Source organism: Dermacentor andersoni, chromosome 2 (assembly GCF_023375885.2).
Source record: "Dermacentor andersoni chromosome 2, qqDerAnde1_hic_scaffold, whole genome shotgun sequence".
Lineage (NCBI taxonomy): Eukaryota > Metazoa > Arthropoda > Arachnida > Ixodida > Ixodidae > Dermacentor > Dermacentor andersoni.
This window is the reverse complement of record NC_092815.1, coordinates 71,975,696-71,991,607: the sequence shown is the minus strand read 5'-3', so window position 1 is coordinate 71,991,607 and position 15,912 is coordinate 71,975,696. Positions and strand designations below refer to the sequence as shown.

At 46.8% G+C, this 15,912-nt stretch overlaps 1 long non-coding RNA gene across 1 annotated transcript in view; it reads left to right on the top strand.

Annotated features, from left to right (window-relative positions):
• Positions 1 to 15,912, top strand: part of LOC140216107 (uncharacterized) — a 291,638-nt gene that overhangs the window by 143,091 nt on the left and 132,635 nt on the right. The window lies entirely within an intron of this gene.

The following is a 15,912-nucleotide window of genomic DNA, read 5'->3' as shown; positions in this document are numbered from 1 at the left end:
ATGTAATCATTCTGACAGCCTTGGGCGCACAGAAATATCCGACAAAAGAATTTCACAGCGAGAGATATGAAGCCCTCCTGTCAGATATTTCTGTGCGTCCAAGGCTGTCAGAATGATTACATAGTTTTCAACTACGTTTTTTGTCATCGCACGTCGAGTTAGAGCTCCGTGGTCGTCCTCTATAAATTTTTGTAAGGTTCTAACGGTAGAGATATTAGCAATGTGACAAGAAACCACCCTTAAGGGCGTAAACATTTTTACAGTGGTTATAGATTCATAGAGGCATCGCGAGTGCAGCGTGGAGTAGACTGTATGAAAAAAATACTTGTGTTCAAATGAGTACGTAAATTACCAACGGCCACTACCGTTTTCTTTATGTGGCAATTAGCATGGTGTCTCACTGTCATGCGCGCATTATATATATGTCCGAGCACCTGCAATCGCTTGTCATTGCACAATTATGTCGATGACAAGCTGTGAAGATGGATTTGTTGCATTTCTGGATGCTGCTACTATGTATATTCGTTGGGGCTATTTCCAGGTGCCAAAATAGCTCCTCTTACTATATACAAAAGTATATGACACACAGGACACGCAGGTACACAGGTAGCTGGAGACTCGAAGTAATCCATAGTGGTGGAACAAAGAAACTCTCTGGAGTCAACGTTATGACAAGGGGAGTTATGCCCGACGCTGTCAAGTGCCCTTGTCCTAAGTTAGGCTGCTGGTGCAAAGATACTTTCTGCACAGAGTCCATTGGCGCATGTTATGTACTCCGAGTTTGCCCGATGCCCAGGGCCCTTGTGAATATTGTGATACTATAGCGCTCTTTACTCCTCTCTTCCCTTCCTTTCCTACTTTCGTGCGCTGCGCAAACAGCACCGTTATGAACCACGACCAACTCGCCCAAGCATCTACCCTAATACTCTTGAGAACATCCTCTTAAAAATTAAATAATAAAAGAAGGAACCAATATTCTCGCTTATGGGCCCCTTGAAATTCCGGACACTTAGGCACACTTTGGCTCTACCAGACACGTCAGCACAAAACAAATTTAGCACTTTTGTTTGTTTATACAGCAGTCTAAGAGAGGACCATTACAGGAGTGAATGGAAATACAATAAAGAAAAGATACAAAATATCGGTACATCTAGAACAAGAAACGAAAAAGAAAACACAATACAATAGCAGTACGTGTAGAAAGTGACGTTCGGTGATCAAACACAAAACACTCTCGCAGTATGCGCATCAGAAACAGAAACAGTTGCTATGACGCATTCATATCCGGGAAGATAAGATTCTCCAAACCAGCAGTAAGAGCGCTGACAGAGGAACATATGGCAAGTGGATTGGGTAATTCATTCCATTCTTTGATTGCCCTCGGAAAAAACTATACTTAAGTATATCTGTTGTGTACGCGCGAAACCAAGCACGCGTGTTATCGCGTGCTGTCTGCGCATGCTCTCTGCCCGGCTATCTCTTATCGGGTAGCCCGTGCTGGTTTTAAAAGACCGCTCGCACGGGCCCACCGCGCGCAGTATGTAACCTGTTGGCTGCCTGTCAAGTAACAGGAATAAACGTTCTTTCGACGCTACGTCTACGCCGCCCAGTTCTTGGATGCCAGACATGACATATTGGCGACGAGGATGGGATGACCGCCGTACGGAATTCGCAGTGTGAAGAACCTGGCCTCTGTGTAAAAGCTTCCCGCCACGAAGATTTCCCTGCGGTGAAATTCCTGAAACTGGCATCACGGCAGCCGAAACTTCCAAGTGAGTCATGAGTCACATCGGCCACATTGAACCTTTCGACGAGACCACGAGTGACTGGCGCTCGTACGAGGAAAGGTTGAAAGCCTATCTTTTGGTCAACGATGTTCCAGCAGCAAAGAAGGTTCCTGCGTTCCTGAGTCTCATCGGCGCGAAGACCTACGCGCTGCTCAAGTCGCTGACGGCACCGGACGCACCGTCGTCACGAGAGTTTGACAATCTCCTGAAACTCCTGAGCGATCACCTGGCACCGCAGTCGTCTGTCATCGCAGAGCGTGCTAAATTTTACAAGCGGTCACAGCGAAGCGGTGAGTCCATTACCGAATTTGTCGCGGAACTTCGAAGGCTGGTGCAGAGTTGCAAATTTGGAAGTTTCTTGGATGAAGCGCTCCGGGACTGTTTCGTTTGCGGCCTGCTCCGTGAGGACATTCAGCGTGTGTTGTTCACGGAAGACAAAAAGCTAACCTTCCAAAAGGCCGTAGATAGAGCTCTTGCCATGGAAACTGCAACGATTAGCGCGGCGTTCACGCATAACAGCGCATCCCCGGCGTACGAAGTGAATAAGGTTCGAGGCGAAAAGCAGTCTGTGATGTCGGCAAGCTGCTTCCGTTGCGGGTCACCCAATCACTCTAGCGAAGCATGCCCTCATATCGGCGATACATGTTACAATTGTAACCGAAAAGGGCATATTCAACGCGCCTGCAGGAAAGGAAAGAAAGCTAGGGAGGCAAAGCTCCGGAAACGTGTGAAGATGCTCACGTCCGTCCGAAACGAGTCGTCTGTCTCACTTAAATCATTCAACGCAGACCCATTTACTGTACCCGTGAACGTTGACGGTGTCCTACTGACGATGGAGCTTGACACCGGCGCAGCCGTATCCGTCATATCATGGCGCGAATTCCAGAGGTTGTTTCCACGTAAGCGACTTCAGCCAGCATCGTTAAAGCTGCGCACGTATACTGGGGCCATAGTAAAACCGAAGGGTCTGGCGAAAGTCGTCGTGCGCCACAACGACCAGTGCGTGGAGCTTCCCCTGTACGTCGTGGACTCTACAGGACCGGCACTCCTCGGCAGAGAATGGTTGCAAGATATTCGTTTGGATTGTAAGAACCTAGTTTTTTTTAATCACCTTGGTCTCTCTCGAGAAATATCAAAGCACTGGCAAGAAAAGCTGGAAGCCATGCTAGAAAGCCATTCCGAACTTTTCAAGGATGAGCTAGGTACCATCACGGAAGAGCAGGCCGAGCTTGTCCTTCGCGAAGGGTCACAGCCGAAGTTTGTAAAGGCAAGAAGCGTTCCCTTTGCTCTGCAACGTGCAGTAGAAGCGGAACTTGTGAAAATGGAGAAGCTTGGCATCATAACGCCTGTTGCTACAAGCGAATACGCAACGCCCTTGGTACCGGTAGTGAAGAGGGATGGAAGCCTCCGACTGTGTGGCGATTATAAAACCACCGTCAATCCCTGTCTAGAAGTAGACCGCTACCCGCTACCTCGGATAGATGACCTTCTCGCAGCGCTTGCAGGAGGGGAGGAATTTTCGAAGATTGACCTGAGTAGGGCCTACCAGCAGGTAGTTATGGCGGAAGGCTCCCGGAAACTACTGACGATAAACACGCATAAGGGCTTGTATACTATGAACCGTCTGGCTTTCGGCATTTCGTCCGCCCCAAGCATATTTCAAAGAATTATGGACAACATGCTGAAAGGGTTGGAAGGAGTCAGTTGCTACCTTGACGACATCCTGGTCACAGGCAAGACCAAGCGAGAGCACTTCCGTAACTTGGAAGCCGTCTTGTCAAGATTGCAGGAACGCGGTGTGCGCATCCGGCGCGATAAGTGCTCGTTCTTTCAACGAGAGCTCCGTTATCTGGGCCACGTCATCAACGCCGAGGGTGTTTGCGCATCGCCTGAAAAGGTACTGGCACTACTAAATGCGCCTGCTCCAAAAGACAAGCAGCAACTGCAGTCATTCCTTGGGATGGTCAATTATTACGGCAAGTTTGTTCAGCGTCTCTCGACTTTGGCACAGCCGTTGTACAGGCTGCTAAAGCAAACAACGGAGTGGACGTGGGATGCGTCATGCCAGCTTGCTTTCACGGAGATAAAAGCAGCTATGGCTTCCCCTCCAGTTCTTGCCCATTATGATCCGAAGCGACCGCTTCAACTTGCCTGCGACGCATCTCAGTACGGTATAGGCGCAGTTCTTTCGCAGAAAATGATAAATGGATCAGTTCGACCGGTTGCCTACGCATCCCGCACCTTGTCAAGTGCCGAAAAGAACTACAGTCAGATCGAGAAAGAAGCCCTTGCCCTCGTATTCGGCGTAAAGAAGTTTCACTTCTACGTCTATGGTAGGTTCTTCACGCTTGTGACTGACCATAAACCACTGCAAACAATTCTCGGCCCGAAAACAGGCATTCCCGCGATGGCAGCTGCCCGCATGCAGCGTTGGGCGCTGACGCTGTCAGCCTACAACTATGCTCTTGAATTCAAGAAATCTTCCGATAATGCGGAAGCAGACTGTTTATCGCGCTTGCCGCTCGACAGCAGCGAAAAGCAATCAGAAGAAGAAAGCGAAATTTTTTATTCGCTTCGTTTGGAAACGCTGCCTGTCACAGGCCAAGACATCGCTCGTGAAACGAGGCGTGATCCATTACTAAGCAAGGTACTGAACTTCACAAGTGCTGGCTGGCCGTCGCATGTCGCTGAGAAGGAGTTGAAACATTTCTTCGACAAGCGTTTGGAGCTCACAGTTCATCAAGGGTGTTTAATGTACGGCATGAGAGTAGTTGTGCCTTCAAAACACCGAGCCTTCTTGCTTGAGGAACTTCATCAGGGTCATCCCGGTATCGTAAGATGCAAAGAACTCGCGAGGAGCTACGTCTGGTGGCCTGGTATCGACGCGGACCTAGAGCAACACGTGAAGAAATGTGCAGAGTGTCAACAGCAACGGAACGAACCAGCACCGGCTCCGCTTCATCCATGGTCATGGCCGACTTCGCCGTGGCAAAGAGTTCACTTGGATTTTGCTGGACCCATTAAAGACAAAATGTTCCTTGTTGCTGTGGACGCACACTCAAAATGGCCGGAAGTTTATGTCATGCAGAGGACTACGGCGTACCACACAATTCAGTGTCTCCAAGACCTGTTCTCGCGTTTTGGCGTACCCGAGACCATCGTGACCGACAACGGACCACAGTTCGTTTCCGAAGAATTCAAGAGCTTCGTCAAAGGCTTCGGTGGTCGTCATATCGTGAGTGCAGCGTACCATCCAAGCACGAATGGCCTTGCGGAGAGATTTGTACAGACAATGAAATCTGCGTTGCGGAAAGGACGACCACAAGACTCCTTGCAGGCAACCTTACAGACGTTCCTGGTGACGTACCGTAACACGCCGCATGCGACTACAAGAGAAACTCCAGCAAACCTTTTCATAGGTAGACGACTGCGCACGAGACTCGACGCAGTCAAGCCTTCTGTCGGGGGAAGAGTGGCTCAGCAACAGCTCTCCGATATGGTGCGACGCAAGGCACGTGAGCGACTTTTCAACATCAATGATGAGGTCCTCGTGAGGAATTACAGAGGTCCTGAGAAATGGGTCCCTGGCACTATCATTCAGCAGTCTGGCCCCGTTTCATACAAGGTTCGCGTTAGAACGAATCATGGGGTGCTCATTTGGCGTCGTCATCAAGACCAGCTACTGCTCAGCATCGACAGCTCAAAGCAGAGCATCACGGAAGATTTTATTCCAGACTTCAGGGATCCTGAGAGCGCCAACGAGCCATTTCCAGCTGCGGCCCCTGCGGCAACGACCGACCCTCCAGGGGAGCGACGCTATCCACAGAGGGACCGGCGACCTCCTGACAGATATCAGCCATAGCATTAGTTGCATTGTATAATGTGGCAAAAGGACTTTGTGCTCATTAGGAGGAAGGAGATGTTGTGTACGCGCGAAACCAAGCACGCGTGTTATCGCGTGCTGTCTGCGCATGCTCTCTGCCCGGCTATCTCTTATCGGGTAGCCCGTGCTGGTTTTAAAAGACCGCTCGCACGGGCCCACCGCGCGCAGTATGTAACCTGTTGGCTGCCTGTCAAGTAACAGGAATAAACGTTCTTTCGACGCTACGTCTACGCCGCCCAGTTCTTGGATGCCAGACATGACAATATCATTCCTCGTAACTGGCGGCTATATGTATAAACTGTGCTTGTGTCTGGAGCGTTTATCTGGTGAAATTACACAGAAATCAGCTAAATTAATTTTAACCTGGTTATGAATAATTAGGTATAAAAATTTCAGTCGGTCAAACTCAGTCCTTAGTTCCAAAACGGAGACGTTTGCACGCCTGCATAGTTCAGTAGGAGAGTGCACGCGCTGATATTTAATAAATAGGAATCTGGAGGCGAGTCGCTGAACTCTGTCCAATTTATGACGGTTGGTTGTCTTTTTGCTTTTGCTGCGTTTGTTTTTGCTGTTTTTGTTGTTTTTTATGTTGGGGGCGGGAAGTTATAGTATAATAAATTGCACATGACATATAAAAAAGGCCAAGTACATGTATTTTAAATGAAGGTGCCTGTATATTTGAGTTTAGTATCTTGAGACACATACATTTACGCCAGCTAGAATTAGCTTAGCGTAAACGGCTTTCCGTGCCAAAAGAGCAAGCACGTACCGCTACAGCAATTAATGAAAGAATTGCGACAAGAGAACAAAGAGAAATACCTAACTCGCTGAGGTAAAAGAACCAGCTCAATCCATACCAATAAATTAAATCTTTTCTACAGTGCAGGAAAAGGACGATGACATTATAAGCGACATCACTAGCGTTGGCTCACGAATGAAGACAGAGAGAGAGAGAAAAAAAAAGTGACAGGAGTGCCTAAATGTCTGACAGCTGCTGGAAGAGCACCAGCCACGATGTTGTCTCGCGCGCCCTCTCCCTGCTTCCAACATCCGTTTGCTTGAGCGACCCGTTTGCCAGCACGAGCGCCGGCGTAATCAGATTGCTGCATAATTAACGTCGGCCCCACAAAGCGGGCCTTGAGGCCCGCCAGTGCGGTGGCAAACGCGTAGAGTCGCGATCGCTCGAGTTGTTGCTCGTTTGCGCGCGCGTGTAGTCGAAAGGGCGGGCGAGGTTGCACCGGGGCGAACTAAGTATGGGAGCGCCAGCTGCGCCCTGCGCTTGAGGATACGGCAGCAGCAGCAACAACATCACTTCTTCTGTGTTTCATGCTCAAGAAGACTTGCGAAACAACAAAGCGGGCAATGACAGCAATCGCTTAAAGACAGGGAAAACGAGAGAAATGTCCTCTTGTGATGGAAGGAACAGGAGCGCTCAAAATGGTACCGTTTATTCCTCCCTAGAGGAAAATTCTAACCGAGTTGGGCTCGCAGAATGCCTTACAAAAAAAAAAGAAAAAAAACGACAGACATACGGGATGCTTTCTCTGTCGCTCAAGTTGTTCTTCGGTGCTCGGGAGCTGAGCCACCGTAAATGGAAGGCTGACGTCGGTGCCTCACAGCCTGATTGATTGGCAAAAGTGCTGTTATTCTTACATAGAGTTATAACGTGAAAAGAATTCATTTGAGTGGTCTGAATTTTATTTTATTCCGTGGTCGAGAGCATGGTCGCTGCGATAGCAATTGGGCCAACCCGCGGCTGAATTGGAGGCGGCAGAGAGAATGATAGAGAGGTGGCACTTATTTGAAGGAAGGTGGGCAGGTCTGCCTGAGGTAGTCTGCAGTAGTGTGCTGTGACGTGCTACTCTGCGCAATGCATGATAGGGACGAAAATGCGTGGATTCATGATTACGGCATAACAGAGGAATGCGCAACGGTTGCGCAGGCAAGTTCGGTATTGTACGCTGACCATCAAAAAAAAGTGTCCTATGTTCTGAATATATCACTTCTTCGGGGTGGCAGACTATAAGGCCATGGTTTTCTGGGATCGGTCCTGCTCACCGACAAAAACTCGCCACGCACTAGCAATTTGTTCACGCCTTTTCGTGGAATTTCATTTGAGAATCCCTATCCTCAGCCGAAATGGCATGTTGCTCCCGCAGCATCGGCTGGCAAAGAGAGCCTAATGTAAAACACGCCGTCGAGAAACAGCTTCTCATGAGCTAAGAATCTTCACCGTTCATCGATGCGATATATTAGTTTTTGAAGCATTGCGTGGTTCGGATGGAAGGTTCGATGTGTCAGGCCCAAACCAGAGCATAGGGTTGGTCTCACTGGTCCATCGTTGCCCTAGCCTTCGTCTTGCGGGTAAGCATGTACTCGCAAAGAGAAATGCTGATTCCTGAAAGCTTCGCTTCCCATATTTTAACGTGTCCGCTTAATATATCTGATTTTCGTTTCATATCTGCATCCAGCAGCCATAATTCTTCGTTCAATTCAACGTTGTATGACACTGCGTGGAAGTAGATTTACTTGAAACCCTCTAGCAGGCCTCAGGGCTTGTATGAGGTATAAGCTTATTTCAAAAGATCGACAATGTAGCACAATATATTCGCATGAGTGCTACCAGGTATTTCATTTAGAAATGGCTGAACTTGGGTTCGAGTAAATTGGAAGCACAATTAAGCATTACCAATTCTCCAGTAGTATAAGACATCGCAATCACGTATTCATGAAATCACTACTCTCATCACGTATATTTGCGCAAATTACAATACCTTTGATAACGCGCTATAACGTAAAGCAATTCCAAATTCCAATTGTGCAATCAGGCCGCTACGACTGGTAAGAACACTTTCGGGCCACCCCCAACTTCGCCTGTCTGTCACACGACGTCACGAAAACAGCAATCGCTCCCCATCTGATATGACGTGTGCACACTGATTATACATGGTTAAACCAAAAAAAAAAAAAATATTATTCCTGATTCGACGCCTTCTCACCATTAGCCCTCTGATACTGGTCAAAAGGTTTCGGCCTGCGCCCAATACGCCTGTGTCACGCCACGTCAAAAAAACCGCGAATACTCACCGCGTCCAAGTGACGTGTACGCATTAGAGAGGCATCAATATTCCGAACAAAACTGAATTTTTTTTCTGAATCGCCAGAGTCTGCCCGCTCCGAAAGGAATAGAAGATAGCTGCGCGCCGATCGCTCAGGCGCTCGCTACTTGCACCCGCCGGTGAGCATGGATTTATTTCCCTATAGTAAACTTTTCTGTGTAGCAGTAAAACGTTATAGAGCACTTTCGGCACCTATACGACATCGCTATGCCAACTCTACCTTTTTTTTTTTATTGAAGTGAATGTTAGGAGAGGTTGGTGCCTTTATGATGGCACTACTCCTTGTCACTTGGCAAACGAAACAAATTTGCGTAAAAAGGGAGAATAGCGAGACAAAATATAACACTCAGTAGAACACCGGATCAATAAAAAATATGCATTCCAACAGTACATGAGTCGCAAAGTTCTGTGCATTAGTTCTGTCCACGTACGCATATATAAAGTCAGATGTTTTGAACAGCCAAAACACACAACACATGTAATACACTGCAAGTACAGAACAGAATTATACATATTGCGTAAAAGTTGCGATCACCACATAAACCAATTATGAACCACGAACAACGTTTATGTAACTCATTTAGCGTATTCGGATCATCTGATACTTAATATTTTCCCAAAATGTTGGTGTCCATAAAAAACTTTTTCAGGGCAAGAAGCGCTCTTTTCTGAAGGCCCGCAGTTGGCCATGGACCAAGTACACTTTTTTTTAAAACAAATTAGCTTGCAGTACCATTCTTTGTGTATCGTATTTCGAGCACTCGAGAAGAAGATGATGCACATCTTCGTCTGGATGGCTACAAGAACACTGCGGACTAGAGACACGTTTTATCCCCTCCTGATGATCTGTTTTAGCGGAATTCTTAAACTTTCCGTTGCACGCCGCCGTGATTTTCTGCAAACTACGGCAAGCTAAGTAAAGGGAAGCGGACCATTCGCAGACTCCGATACCACTCTCTTCATCCGGTTGTCTATTTTCACTGCGCTCCCTCGGCCCCATGGAAACCCTATCCACTTAAGCGTGCTCCTCGCCTCTCTTCAACCAATTGGATAAGAACAAGCGCTCAGTGTAGGCAATGTTATTCGTTTTGAAAATGAACAAAGGTGACCTCCTATGAAAGAAGGAGCGTTTTAATGGGCTGTTAAGACAATGCTGCCTGTCACCGCCCGATGCTTCCGTCGGCGGTTAAGTAAATTTGACGTCAAAAGATTGGAATAAACACAGATTGGAATAGTATCACATTATACGCCGATGGATTCCCAAAAATATGTTTTTCATCGATTAAACTTCGCTTTGACTTATCATGCAAAGCGGACAAATAAAATAGCGTATATGGATAAATGTGTCTTTTTTTATTGTTGCAGCCTGTTCTGTTTGTCCAGGGGCCATGTAACGCAATACTATTGTAATATGTTTTTATTCCAGTCTCCTCACGTCAAATCTTACGTAACCGCCCACGCAAGCATCGGACGGTGACCCGTTGCGTTGTCTAAACAGCGCAATCTTTCTCTCTCTCTCTCTCTAGTTTCTCTCAATCAAACGCCCTTCTCTTCTATAAGCGGTCACTTTTGTTTGCTTTCAAAACGAGTAAAATTGCCTACAATGCGCTAGTTTTCTTATCTAATTGGCGGATAAGAGGTGAAGAGCGCGACCAAGTGCCGAGGATTATGATGGGGCCGCGCGAGCGCAGTGAAAATAGATAACCGGATGAGCAAGGTGGTGCCGGTGTCTACGATTGGTCCGCTTCCCCTTATTTAGCTTGCCGTGGTTGGTCGAAAATGGCAGCGGCGTGCAACAGAAGATTAAAAAGGCCGTCAAAACGGATCCTCAGCAAAGAAGAGTTGGCAGGATGATGTCATATACGTGCCGAAAGGGATCGATAACATTTTACTGCCTCGTAAAAAAGTTAATTATAAGCAAATAAATCCGCGCTCTGCGGTAGGTGGGAATAGCTAGTGCCTGAGCGATCGGTCGGCAGCCATCTATTCACCACCTACTCAGAAAAATTGTTAGTTTTATTCGGAATATTAATGTATCTTTAACGCGTACATGCCACTTTGACGCAGCGAGTTTTCGCAGTTTCTTGACGTCGCGTGACAGACAGGCGAGGTGGGCGCAGCGCGAAAACTCTTGACCATTACGAGAGCCAAATCAGGACTAATTATTTTTCTTAGTTTTTTGACCATTCATGCATAATCAATGTGTACACGTCATATCAGATGGGGAGCTATCGCGGCTTTCGTGACCTCCTGTGACAGACAGGCGAAGTTGGGAGTGGCCCGTAAATGTTTGGCCAATCGTGGAGAGCTAATTGCAGCATCGTAATAGAAAAGTTTGGAACAGCTTTATGTTATAAAGCCCCAGCTTCACCTGTTATGCTATACGGGAAGTTCTTTCTTGCTTTCCAATGTTTCTTTAAAGTCCACTGGACATGGCTATGTCGTTTCTTGATTTAGAACGAGGCACAACAACTTTTAGAGACCGCGGTGAATGAAAAATAATTGGTGAAGACTGGAGGTGCGGAATTGCAATCGCTATGTTTGTGCCGATGTTACACGGTGCGGTCGATTTGGCTTGTCTTTTCAGTGCCGTACCGTGCCGCACTAGGACGTAAGTGCCAAGAAAATACTCGGCCGAGTTCACACGTTGATCCTGAATTCCTCGCGCGATGGTTGCTCCTGCGCAGACAGCAAAACAAATGACAGTCTGCTTGCGAAGCACTCGTCACCCAGCCATCTGGCTTTGCCGAGACGATTCCTATTTCCGGTCACGCTCTGCTCCACTTTTTCAGCTGAGAGACAAGCCTACCGTAGCGAGGAAGTTACTCTCTGAGACACAAACGCCGCCCAGCTGACTGTTATTCTAGTAGCACACTTATTGCATTGGGCCGATTGATATTGTTTTAATAGCGCGCCATGGCTGGCGTGACGTCACTGCTCTCTGAGTGGGCGTCCACTTCACAAGATGAGAATAAAAGGTTCTTATGTATTCAGTACTGCCGACTCCCTACTGGGTAAATTACAAGGAGGGAAAAAGATGAGAGGAACAAAGTAATATAAACAACCAACTGGAGTAATACAAAGCAGTCAGTACATCCAAAAAGTTACAGAGGAATTTAAGTCTCCTTACTGGCATTGAATGCGAAAGCAGCATCATTCTTCGGAGCGATACTTTCACTTGGTCGTGTGCTTGAATTGGGCAATGTCAATTTTGAGTGTGGGCCACTGAAGTTTTGGAGGTGGACAAAGTCAATTTTGTGAGAAGGCCAGGTGGGCTTTTTTGCATTTGGCAGAGCCAATTTTGAGGGTGGGCCAGGGGGACTATTCTGTAAGTGTGGCGGTTTGGACGAGTTGGTATGTCATGATTCTTTAGGCTTGTAGCGCAGTTCAGAACCAGCAAAAAGGAAGATGGAAGGGGTAATGAAAAGGAACGGAGAACAGAGTGAGCGCTAACTTCCAATTGATGGTTTATTTCGTGACACAGAAGGCTACTTATACACTCAGCGAACCATGTGACATGGAGAGACAACACAAAACCAAGCAACAAAACCGAAAGTAACTATGTGAAAAAACATATTTAGACAGCCTGTGGCGGCAGTCTGAGATAGGCCAATTCATTGCTTAATAACGATAAGGAAGGTGAGCTTACGCATGCATGGCCAAGACCTATGATAGATTTTGCTTCGATGATTTCATTGTGACTACGACCTAGAATGACGCATTCTTCTAAAACCCGTATCAATTGCCGCACTGAAGTCAAAGCTGACGAGTTTTGTTCACGTCCTTTTCGTCGTTGCAGGAATGAGATGGGGTCCCTCGGAGTCGTCATTGCTCCAAGTGTACCAAGCACTCTTCGTAGGGTATATGCGGTACAGCATGCCGGCGCTGTCAAGCATGGGACTTAGCTCCGTGCGCACGCTGGAGAGCATTCAAGCTCAAGCATTGTGCACATGCTTGGGCCTCCCAAAATGCACGTCAACCAATGGAACAATAGCGGAAGCTCGTGCTTGTCCTATTGGTGTATACTTGCTCTGCGAGCCTCTTGGAATGTACCTTCGCGTGTTGGCCCCGCACAGGCACCATCCTCTGTCATCGCTCCCTGCCACACACCTAGATTCCAGCTTTTCAAGGAATATATCACGCCATCAGAGTATTCTGCCGTGAAGTTCTTCTCCAGCCTGTATTTTGAGAATACCTCCGTGGGTTCTGCCTAGACATGGAATTACAAAAAAGTCATCCGTTGCATCCATTGGCCTCAAGCAACTTATCTTGTTACACATTTCTGCAGAATATGGAGATACTGTATATGTGTATACCGATGGCTCTGTCACACCATATGCCTTCACTGCAGCCTACGTCATCCCACATATGATGATCGCTCGGCGGTTTAAACTAGACCATAGGTCAACATCAACTGCTGCAGAACTTTTTGCCATCCGGGAGGCACTTCTATTTTTCTCCGGGGAACCTCCTCACGCATGGACGACATTCTGCGATGGCAAGTCAGCTCTTCAAACGATTAACTGTTTCCTCAGAGTTGCCCCGTATTATTCAATGGCTATAAAAAATACAGCGCACCTCGACCACGAAAATAGAAATGGCCGCAATGTCACCTTCCAGAAAATACCATCACACTGCGGCATGATAAGGAGCGAAGAGGCAGACGCTGAAGCGGAAACTGCATTAAATATTGCTTCTGAAATACGCATTCCGTTCTCATGAACAGACACAAATGCCTTACTTCGTAGCGTGATACTCAACCATACGTTGGAAGAGTGGACCTAACCAGAACGACGACACAAGTGAGTACACAAATGGGACCAAGAAATGATATTTTGTATGCCTCACAAGCTCAAAAGAAGTCAAACAAACATGGTGCACCGGATTCGCCTTGGTGTCGCATACACCAATCGTTATAGACATCTGATACGCTGCAGTGATACTAGCCCAAACTGTGAATACTGTAAGGTACCAGAAACAATTGATCATATATTTTGCGTTTGTCCCGTGTACGCGCAAGAACGACAGCAACTGATCTCTTCCAATGAAAACGTCTATAAGAGGCCGCTATTAGACTAGTTTCTTTTAGGTCCTTGGCCTAATGCAAACAGCGCAGACCTAATAACAAGTGCCACTATAGCTTTTTTCCAAGCTACTTTCAGTGTAGAGTAGCAGGCCAGAACAAGTTATCGCCGACCTCTGTGCCTTTCTGTAAATAAATAAATAAATAAATAAATAAATAAATAAATAAATAAATAAATAAATAAATAATAGCTTTTCAAGGAGGCTAGTCTAACGTTTCGTAAGTGCTGAGTGTAGAAATATCTGACCTACAGCCCTAACGAAATTTTGCCACATGATGGAAGTTTTCTATTAGTCGTCCTTATGCCCTCATACGAAATTCAAATTGTCTCCTTGTGAATTACCTATCATCTTCGTTGGAACAGCATGGGCAACACAAGTAATCACTGGAATGCATACCGAATGCTTCAAAACAAGGAGCAATAAGCTTTACTATAAAAAAATTCCATACCGTTGTCGGTAAACTCTCGCGACCCTCTCGCAAGAGACGAGACCCGTACAACAAAAGCGCGGGCAATGATAAACGTTTACAGTATTTGCTGAAAACCTATTCCATAGCAATTATTTTGGTTAGCTAATGTGTACTTCTCATGGCTCTGCGACTGTACGTGATAACCCGTGTAAATAAGACATCGGTCATGAAGGCCGATAGAAATTCGTAGGAAATGGAAAAATCCAGTTATGTAAATCTAGCTATTTTTATAAACTCCTGTTATCCTGCAATGTAATCAAGCAACCGACGAGGTTTCACGGTGCTAACTTTTATTCGTGTTAATCTTAAATTAAATAAACCTAACAGAGTCCTTTTCACCGCAGCCTTACTAGGCCGAAAATAGAACGCTGCATGCATCGTTGCGCAGTGCGACGACCATTCAACGTCTCAAATTTTATTTTGTGTTTCGTGGGCGAATAAAAATCGGAAGATAAGAGAGACGTGGCAGTGATCTGAACGATCGAGTGACAGAATTCGCCAAACCTGGCTTCACGGTAAAGCCGCAACACCCTGAATTGATCACTTCCACCGCCAGATTCAATGCTCGATTCACAACGCAGATGAGAGCGTGCCGCATCTCGCTCTCAGAAGGACAAATATAAAAGTCGGGTGGAAAAAGCCAATATGATTAGAAAGCGGGAAGCATCAGACGGTTTTTCTCGAGCGCACTTTCGCGAAGCTATTTTATTCGCTATCGATCTGGAGAATCACTCACCGAATACATACGCGACGAGCCTTTCGCTGTGCTTTCGTCGTTTTCTGGGCGCCGACTTGGATATCATTTCCACATTCGTTTTCGTTTGCGCAGTTTCGCCATGACTGTACATTTTCTATTAAGGTAGCATGATATCTTTTTGTTTTTTTCATGTGTTTCTCCATGGAAAATGGGTCGGCGTGGTTGAAGGCTCCAATGTCGGCTTGACCAAGTAGAAGTACAGGTAGTCGTCGTACTATACACCCACAAGGAGGAAGCGCGATGAGGTGCACGAAAGGTTTTTCATACTCGCATGTCCCGGACGTTCCTTTCGGTTCCGTCAGCCCGGCAATCTTCACCAACACTGAGCAGAGTCTCCTGGAGGGCATTCAGTTCTGCGGAAGGCCGCATAAATGAATGAGTGATGTATGTTGTTGTGTGCGACGATTGCGTCGCATGTAGTGTGGTATTTATTGCTTGGCTACTTCAGCAGAATTCATTTCTTTGTTCTATCTCGGAGTGCCTGGAGTAGCCGATAATTTCGCCATTGCACTGCACAGCGCTCTTTTTCCAGAGGTTAACCTCGCCGGTTCGGCAAAGCGACCGCTCTTCATGGAAGCTGATGACGGAAACAATCGCCTGAACAAAGCGGCGTTTATTAATCACGAAGCCTTTCCTTTCTTTTTCTTCGTTTTCACAAAGCCGTCTATGTGTTCCCATTAACTTCGTTGCTGCGTCCTTCCCTTCCTTCCTCAATCTTGTTGGTTTGCGCAGAACTCACCTAATATCTGAGGTCACATTGGCAGCAGCGGTAGTATAGCTAACGTACTTCGTGCTCTACCTTTTCAGAGAAA